The 10,147-nt window shown below is 36.4% G+C and overlaps 1 long non-coding RNA gene and 1 pseudogene across 1 annotated transcript; one reads left to right on the top strand and one right to left on the bottom strand.

The window, feature by feature from the left end:
- Positions 1 to 1,044: 1,044 nt before the first annotated feature.
- Positions 1,045 to 2,076, bottom strand: LOC131874619 (uncharacterized). The gene is made up of 3 exons (XR_009372007.1): positions 1,975 to 2,076; positions 1,779 to 1,856; positions 1,045 to 1,677 (listed from the first exon to the last, which is right to left on the bottom strand). It is a non-coding gene; the product is annotated as an uncharacterized LOC131874619 (long non-coding RNA).
- Positions 2,077 to 5,854: 3,778 nt separating this feature from the next.
- Positions 5,855 to 9,691, top strand: LOC131055075 (respiratory burst oxidase homolog protein B-like; annotated as a pseudogene).
- Positions 9,692 to 10,147: the final 456 nt, after the last annotated feature.

The following is a 10,147-nucleotide window of genomic DNA, read 5'->3' as shown; positions in this document are numbered from 1 at the left end:
GGTCTGCTTGCCGTAGCTTCGAAATTTACATTTTGGAATTCTTCTGTAAAGACAGAGGTGCACAGCTTGGCATGCCTTTCAGTCCGTCCATTTGATATTGGAAAACAGCTGTAAAGTAGGGTTTATATCTAGCTAAAGCTTGACTTGTTTTCACACAAAGTAGCGACTGGCTTGCGTGATAGGGTTCAAAGTTGTGTTTCTGAGTTTCAGGGGAAAAGATGTGAGAAACACTCTGGTTGATCATCTCTATGAAGCTCTCACTGCTGCCGGACTAGATGTGTTTTTAGACAGCCACAAATTGAAAAAGGGAGAAATAATTGGGTTGAGCTTGGAAAGAGCAGTGGAGAGCAGTGCCATACGTATTCCTATATTTTCAGGGGGCTATGCAGACTCTGCATGGTGTCTCAAGGAGGCTGCCGCCATGTTGGAAACCCCAGGCTTGATCCACTACTACATTAGGGGGTATTTTAAGACAATATTTAAGACAATATTTGAGCAAATTGTCTTAACTTGAGACAAAAAAAAAGTTTCTTATTGTCTTAAATATCGTCTTTAACCAAGTGTCTCAAAATATAGTCTCTATAAAGACAATATTAAACATAATTTTTTTTGTCTTTGTAGATACAATTTCACATTTGTCTCTTTAGAGACTATAGTTCGGATTTAAAAACATATTGTCTCTAGAGAGACAATAGTTCGGATTGAGAGAATATGTCTTAAGATCTCAACTATTGTCTCTCTAGAGACAATATTAAAAAAATGTATTAAAAAAAAAACAAATTTATTTTAAATATTTGTTGTGTAGTTTTCAACCTAAGCGTATAAAAAACAAAAACAATTTATTTTAAATATTTTTTGTGTAGTTTTCAACCAAAATGTTTCCAAATAGCAATACAATATTCAAAGTAATTATATTTAATTTCTTACAAAATACCATAACAAATTATAACTTCATCCAAGAAAATAGGCTTGCATTGCTATAAAAAATTGATAATTATTTAAGAAACAACCAAGAACTCATGTTCTTGAGGAAGAGCTTGAGAGTGAATAAATTGACAAGTATTCATTAAAAAAGTATGATGATTCAAAATTTAGGTTTATAATTGCCAAGTCTTCTATATGTTGTGCCAGCATTGATTCATTTATTTTGGCATCTGAATTCACTTGGTGATGCATGCTTCTCTTCCTTCTCAACAATTTCCAACTTTATACGAGCCAAATTTACATGTTGATCTTGTTGTTCCCTGTGCTGTTTGAAAAGGCTTTAGAAACTTTCAAGAAAGTGCACTTGGGAGGTGTAAAGCCAAATTTCACAACCTTTGCTAGCATCCTCTCTGTTCGTGCCAAAATGGGAGCTCTGAAATAAGGTATGGACATCCATCAAAGCATAAAGGATAGAAGATTTTTGTCATATGCTGCAGTTGCAATTGTTCTGGTAGACATGCTTGCAAAATGTGAAAGAAGACAGAGCACAACGGTATCCCTGAAATAAATGTGGTCTCAAGGACTGCAATGACTGTAAGATATGCACAAAATGGACTTGTTGAAAAAGCTTTAGAGACTTCCAAGCAAATGCAATTGGCGGGTGTAAAACCAGATTCCACAACCACAGTTTATGTTCTCCTCTGGCTGTGCTTGTAGACACACTCGAGGATGTCAGGAACTGTTAACTGTAACCTGCACTGGACCAAACATTCCAAAATTCAGGTGGCTAGATTAAAAAGCTATGCCATTTGAATTAATATAAAGTATGACAACGAAAGGCCATCTGGGCTTACTGCTGTAAAGGAATAAAGTATTTCCATGCCACTAAAACTTGATGATTGGTGCATTCATATAGCTGCATGAGAAGTTGGCTGACACAAGATTCACACCAGAGTATTAGTTTAGATGTATGAAAGGACAATGTCCAACCAAAGCTACCATCACAAGTTAAATTGGTATTCGCAAGTAGATCAAGATGAGAAATCCCACCCAAGATGGCATTTGTTGCAACTGGCATTCAGCACGCTTCCTCCACTCTCTACCCAAAAGGGAATTTATTACTGCAAGATTAAGCTTTTTCAGATCCTCGGTCACTTTCATCCAGAAATTCATATTAGAAGACCTTATTAATAAATTATAATTATGCTATGTATCACAAAGACTAGCATTCAACAAGATTACTGCATGAAGCATATAAAATATGAATGTTTAAAATCAAAGCCTTCCAGGTCAAAGTTACTAATGTTTTAGTTGATGATGGGCAATGATCTGCCTCATTTTCTGACCAGTTTAATTACTGCAGGAGTTTAGCTAGACTTGAGTTTAATCTCAGCCCAAAGTCATAGTTTTTAGATCTGGCAATTACTCCTTGGATCCCCACCCAAGAGAGCAGCACCCTCACCGTCGTTAGTAGCTTTCTGAGTCCTCAGGCTTAATTATTCCACATTGGTAAGCCTCAATTTAACACATGCAACAAGTATATGTTCCTCGGATGCCTTTATTATTAAATGATTGCATTACTCTTGCATCACTATAATAATCTTTAGGCAATATTTTTCCCAACAAAGAAGTTCCAGAATATTACGAGTAATCATTAGCAAGCACATAACTGATGATGGTCTACGATCCAAAGTATTTGCATTACATAAACATGATTGACAAAACAACTTAGTTCCTAAAAGAGGGTAAACAATTCAAGTCTCAAGCTGTGACACTCATTCAAACTATCAGCAGGGCACTATTGTTTTTGTCTTTGATGACATAAAAAGCTCTAGAACGTAGAAACAATCTTCATATTTAACAGAAAAAGGTTGAGGCTTAGCATACCTATAAGGGAAAGTCGACTTCAGATCCTCTAAAGGCTGACACAAGATTCACACCACAATGTATCTGCTGATTGGACATAACCCCTCGCTCATGATTATAAATATTGTTAAGAGGGATGGGGCATCTAGGGACCAGGACCTTCTCAGAGGTAGAGTTTAAGCATTTTTATCACCTGAATTCTAAATTGGTGTTGTAAGAAAACTGTTTTGTGTCTGCACCTTTCATGTTCTCTGTGCAGCTTATTAGCGCAGGTTAATTATGTACTGCCAAGTTCCAGCCAAGTAATAGTTAGCATTTTATTAGGGCTAGCACTATCAAATGCTGAAATAGTAGATATGCCTATTGTTTATGTATCTTGAGGCTTGATAGCAAAAATGGAAGCATTCTTGTTAGCATCTTTCTTACCATTCAAATGCCATGATTTTTTGCTTTCCCCACAAAGATTTATTTCTAAGCCACACAATTTTAACTCTAGAATTGCCATGCCCCTCCCAAGTATTCAGCAAAGAATGCTTTCCTCAGATTAATTGCCAACGTACAATCTCCATAAAAGTTTTTTACGCCACATATAATTGTCTGGAATGTGTATAGTTGACAATTTACAAGCTCCATAAAACTTTTCCATAAAGTATAATCTAACAAAAGTCAAACACAAAATAAGATGCTTCAAACCCTGAAAAAATTAACTACAGACAATCATATCTGCAAAAAAGATCCGTATTTCTTTATACTCTATATTCGGCTTTAGTTTAATAATTGATTTTTTTTGGCTTTCAAGAAAACACAAAGATATTCCAAAAGATAATTTGAAAGATAGGCTGATGGATAGCATACTTTTTCTCACACTGATGGATCTACAAGGCCCTTGTTAATTAGCGCCTCTCTTCCATCAGTTTAACTTTTAAGTGGCTCAGTTGTCATAATGATAAAACAAATAATATTTATACAAATTTAATTTAATGAATCACAATAATAAAAAAGAAAGCTCGAACAAGCTCTGCCTCAAAAGAGTATTAATTAATGCAATGGGGATAACAAAATGAATTGTGAGTACCAGCAATTTTTGGAAGAGTTGCCATGAGAATAGGACGCTATATACAAATACATGATTGTCCCAAACTCCAATAAGAAATTGCTAAAATAAATGAGAAATTGAATAAACAGCCTATACACTGAAATCATATCAACATTCAACAGTCGTGAATAATTGAGGCAAGAAAGAACGTATCCATAACTGAATGTCTTAAAATGGACTACTGTATCCACTCAAACAAAACAAACCTCTTGCTCCCTGAAATGAATGATAAAGAGAGTCTTCAAAGCATACAAGAAATCTTCCAGCATCCCCTAACTACTTTAATTTATCCTTTACACTCAACTCATTGAACTGCAAAGGGTGATGTTAAACTAGTTGGACGTAAACTGACTAATAAGATAACAAGAAGATATTGAATGTTAACATCTACTACTACATACATGCTAATGTGAAAATCTCAAAAACATAATTACCGGCTGAGCAGTATAGGTTAGAACTAGTAATAATGTTTATGAAATGTTTGAAATTTCATGATAAGCTTATGCTAAATTTTAGTTTGCTCTTATATTCTGAAAGTTTAGAAATAATTATGGGAAAGGAAAAACACAAAGGAAAATCAGAATTGAAATAATATGTAGATTGAATGAAAAAGACGGTCATAATTGTTACCTATTTTTACCCATCTTGGTTTAAAATAGTTTGAGCTGAGTCTTATGGTTTCATCTAAGTTTGGTAATTTAAGATGATTAAAAGAGGGCAAACTAATTTCATTTTGTTTCCATACATTGTGAAATCCTTTAAAGGAAAGCTTTATATTGTTAAAAAAAAAATCAACGCACTTTGAAGGAAATGATGTTTAAAGTTCAAAAGGGAGTTTTTGGAGGGATCTACTAGTTTAGATTTTCAACTCTCACATTGCAATTTTAGGTTTTCTTATGTCGAGCTTTACAAGAAGTTTTCCTCTCTATCATGATCTTTCACGTGGAGACAAGGGTTTCTTAGGTTGCAGGAAGAAATATGTTGAAGACTCCATGCAAACATACAGCTGATCCCACGCCTCATGCAGATATTCCAACAACTCAATCACACCGCCAATGAGATCATCAACAAGTAGTCTTTATAAGTCATGCAAGGATTTGTGTGAAGTTCTCAAAGCTATATTGTGTAGTTACAACAGTTCAAGAAGAGTTTCAGTAGATGCATCAAAGGGAAAAAACCTTATAATGAGGAGTCTTCACGTAGAAAGAAATGTTCCAAAGAGATTCATGCAGGAACATGTTTATTCTACTTTTAAAAAGGTCTATTTCTTCTCTTTTGTAACCCTCGCTTTACTATTTTAAAGAAAAGTTCAGTCTCTTGTGTAAATGGAAGTTTTGTATCTTCTACTTCTGAGATTAGTCATAGCATTGAATGGCACAATGAGTGATCACAACGTGAAATTTTTTGCTTTTAGAAGAGTTTAAAGCTCCATAAGATCTTAAAAAAATAGTGAATATGAGCACTTTGGTAGTTCTAAGGAAGCTTCATGGCAGCCATGGGGCAAATCTAGAGCAATAATGAATAGAACGACCTTATATGATTAAGGAGAAGAATCACAGTCCAACCATGGACAAGTTTGTAATAATTTCAAGGGGCAAATGGCCACAAGATCCTCCTAAACAAACTGACATGCTCAGAGCCTTCAAAACAGGGCTAGCAAGATGAAGAACAGTCATAAGGGATTATTGCAGCATTATTGCCAGCCACATCCTTATATAAGGGAGCCTTAGAGACATGCATGCCAACAACAGTGCAGTCACAGGATTGAGAAGAACTCAAATGATCAGCAAATTCAGACACAGAGCAGACCCTGATTCTGGTCAAAAGCAACAAAAAACTGTCAAACTAGTTAACGGCAGTGATGGGAGTTTTATGAATCAGAGAGCCTTACACCAACTATGTTATGATTTGCATGCATGAATAATATTGTATTCTAAAATATAGTCTGCCATTCTTATCAAATCCGATATGTTCAGGGTTGACAAGAATGCCGATGGCCGTATTACTGAAGAAGAAGTCAAGGAGGTAGGCATTTATATTTTGTTGTTTTCCATCTTCATTCTTCGATTGCAATATAAAAGATTTTCTCTGCAAATAGCTAAATATGAATCCCTCGTAACAGGTTATCATACAGAGTGCATCTGCAAAAAAACTATCGAAGATAAAAGAGCAGGCCGAGGAGTACGCAACACTCATCATGGAAGAGATAGATCCAAATAATCTGGGATACATTGAGGTATTATTCTCAGGAAAATACTGTAGACTCGTAACTTTTTTGATGTTCTAATGACAGGAAGTCCTTTCAAAAGGTCTAATTGCAAATATGTTTTAATTGCTCAGGTTCAGAGTCTGGAGAAGTTGCTACTACAGTGTCCAGGCGAAGCCATCAAGCCAGGCAACTGTACTCAAATGTTGAGCCAAAAATTGGGTCACACACAAATGAGAAATCCAATTCAATGATGGTGGCAGAAGACACAATACTTTGTAGAAGATAACTGGAAGCGTATATGGATTCTACTCCTCTGGTTTTCCATAGTAGCAGGGCTATTTACATGGAAATTCATACAATACAAGCACCGAGCAGTATATCATGTGATGGGATACTGTGTGTGCACTGCTAAGGGAGCTGCAGAGACACTCAAATTTAACATGGCATTAATTTTGCTACCTGTTTGTCGAAACACCATCACATGGCTCTGTAATAAGACCAAGCTTGGTGTTGCAGTTGCATTTGATGACAACCTTGATTTTCACAAGGTCAGTCTGCAATATCCAAATCCCTCTTTAGAAAAGAAATGTTCAATCTCATACTAAAGAAAAAGAGAAGGATCAACAATGACCAAATGATTTGGGGTCTGAACACTTTCAATTACATATGTTAAAATTTCATGGTGGAAATTTGCAGGTTATTGCAACAGCAGTAGCAATAGGAGTTGGACTTCATGCAGGAGCTCATTTAACATGCGATTTTCCCCGTCTTCTTCATGCAACAGATGCTGAATACGAACCTACAAAACCATTTTTTGGAGACGAAAGGCCACCAGATTACTGGTGGTTTGTTAAAGGGGTTGAAGGTGTTACATGTATAATTATGGTGGTGCTCATGGCAATTGTGTTTGCCCTTGCCACTCCCTGGTTTAGAAGGAATAGGCTGAAACATCCAAAATTCATGAAGAAGTTTACATGATTCAATGCCTTCTGGTATTCCCACCATTTGTTTGTAATTGTTTATGCACTACTGATAGTCCATGGAATAAAGCTGTATCTCAGCCACAAATGGTACAAGAAAACGGTGGGCAATCTAAAACTTTCAATCTTACATCATGATTGATTTTAGTCAGTCTTAAAGTAGCACATATGTTTCAAGTCAAATGGGCCACAACAATGTGGGACTGAAAAAAATACCTTGCACATTCTCATTTGCAGACATGGATGTACCTCGCAATTCCAGTGTTGATATATGGTGCAGAACGAATAGTGAGAGCCTTCAGATCAGGATACAAATCTGTTAAAATGATCAAGGTATCATCAATGGTTAATCATTTTTATTATGTATGTTAGTTTTGTAGAAATTGAGAATATCTGGTAGTAATACTAAGAGTTTTCACTCAGTACAGGTAGCCATTTATCCAGGCAACGTTCTGGCTCTGCAAATGTCAAAACCTCAAGGTTTCGAGTACAAAAGTGGGCAATATGTGTTCATTAACTGCCCTGTAGTATCACAGTTTAAATGGTAATTATATACCTTATTTACACTCATAAAGTAGCAGTATAAATGTTCTTTTAATGAAGTATAATTTGTTGCTAACAAACATCTCTTGACAGGCATCCTTTCTCAATAACATCAGCTCCTGGAGACAAATATTTGAGTGTACATATTCGGACCTTGGGTGATTGGACAAGAACGCTGCAAAATGTTTTGTCAAAGGTATAAAAAATTATGCAAATTATTCTTATCTTCTCTGAATTGACAAGTTAAAACCTGCTTTTCTGCATCAACCGCTTGAATTTTATAGATATTTAATCTGAATCAGAATACGTATTCTCTGTTTGGGTTATTACCAGGTTTGTGAGACTCCTATGGGTGGCAAGAGTGGTTTACTGAGAGCCGACTTAATGCAAGGGGAAAAAAATCCAAGGTAAACAATTTTCCTCATATGTTTGTACCACAAAAAATAAAATAAAAACAATATTGAAGGAATTATCAATCTAAAGAGATTATGACCTTAAAATATGTGAATATACACAGATTCCCAAGATTGCTGATAGATGGACCTTATGGTGCTCCTGCACAAGACTACAAGAATTATGATGTCCTCCTACTTGTGGGATTAGGCATTGGTGATACTCCCTTCATAAGCATTCTCAAAGACATTGTCGACAACATGAAACACAAGAATGAAGAAGATGATATAGAGAATGAAGGAAAACAGAAGGAAAAATCCTTTAACACATCTCGTGCATATTTCTATTGGGTTACTAGAGAACAAGTCTCATTTGAATGGTTCAAGGGAGTTATGAATGAAGTTGCAGAATCTAATCAAAAGGGGATCATAGAACTTCACAATTACTGTACCAGTGTTTATGAGGAGGGGGATGCCAGATCTGCATTGATTGCCATACTCCAAGCTCTTAACCATGCAAAGAATCGGGTGGATATTGTATCAGGCACAAGAGTAAGTAATCTGCACCTCACCTTGAATGCGAAAGCCCCCAAACGTTTACTTGCAAAGTGTTTTTCATTCAATTTAGCTACTAACTAACCACTTCCTGATGCTTCTTAGTGTATTCTAATTTGTCATGGATTATGGTTCTGATCAAAATATACTTTTTTTGCAGGTAAAAACACATTTTGCCAAACCAAATTGGAGAAAGGTGTTCAAGGGCGTTGCTTTAAAGCACCCAAATGAAACAGTTGGTAAGTTACTTATCAAGTACATTATTGCCTAGGACAGTGAGGAGATCACAATATCAGGTACATTATTGCCACATAAGGACAAAGAGGCAGGGTTTTGTAATCCAATTAATATGATCACAAACCTAGGACAGTGAGGAGATCACAGTAAGGAACCGTCTACGGAACGGAATGCGGTGAAAAGAAGAAAAGAACTCTAACACACGACTGGGGGCCACGTCTCTGCCCTTCATCCAGCCGCCTCTGCCCTTCATACTCAATGAGAAAGTAGTGAAGGACTAAATAAAAAGAAGTTGCATTGGGCGTATTAAAACGACCTCCGGAGGGACGGTCTGCGATCCTCTGATTCTGGGCCACCATTAAAAGGGATTCTATGTGTAGAGAACCCGGTAAATAGATTTTCATGAACAGAAATCACTCTTCCCACCACCGTTTAGTGAAGATAACTCTTCCACAACCCTCCAAGCCCTCCAACATAGATAATCACACAAAGCATGAACAAAAATGTGTAGAAAGATTACAAAACCTTACCAAAGAAGAAATTTCTCTAAAATTTCTTTGAATTAGCCAGAGTTGGGCACTTAGGTGATGCTTCTGTACAGGAATTAGAAGTTTTTGAGATATGTGAACCCGGCCTGGAAAACCAGATCTGCAATGTGCTTGGCACGAAGGGTGGAGATAGAGATTGTAGCTATGCCGCCGGTGTCATCCACTGTAAAATCTCTAATCAAATTGCACGATGGGAAAATATGGGCAGAGTTTGGAAATAAAATTAAACACATACTACTCCTTCCCGCCATTGCTAACTGGATGTTGATGCCCCTGTCGTCGGGCGAAGAGAGACAGATGAGTTGAGTTAGAAGTAAAGGGGGAAAAAGAAGATTTATTTTGGGGAAAGTTTTTTAATTTTTTTTTCTATTGTCTTAATTTAAGACAATTAAAAAATGAAAAGTATGAGCTGCATATAAAATATATATTTAATATTTTGTCTTAAATAAATGTCTCAAAACTCCCCTATATGTTGTAGTGATCATTCCTCTGTTTTATGATGTGGATCCAACTGGTGTTAGATATCCTCTCAACGACTCCAGTCTGTACATGAAAGCATTTGTAAAATATTATGGCCATTCAGATCGATACCAAAGAGAAGATATTTGACAGATGGAAGGACGCCCTTGAAAAAATCTGCTCTCGCTCGGGGTGGTCCAAGGATATCACTGGAGGGTAAGTAACGGACCTTACTCTCTCCTTGCTTTTCTGTACTAGGCGACAACTATGCTTCCCTTCAGCCCAGCCATTATTTAAGGATAGGGTTACATGGAGTAGATTTTTTTAATTAATTAAAT

This window comes from Cryptomeria japonica, chromosome 3 (genome assembly GCF_030272615.1).
Source record: "Cryptomeria japonica chromosome 3, Sugi_1.0, whole genome shotgun sequence".
In the NCBI taxonomy this organism is placed as follows: Eukaryota; Viridiplantae; Streptophyta; class Pinopsida; order Cupressales; family Cupressaceae; genus Cryptomeria; species Cryptomeria japonica.
This window is presented reverse-complemented; position numbering and strand designations above follow the sequence as displayed.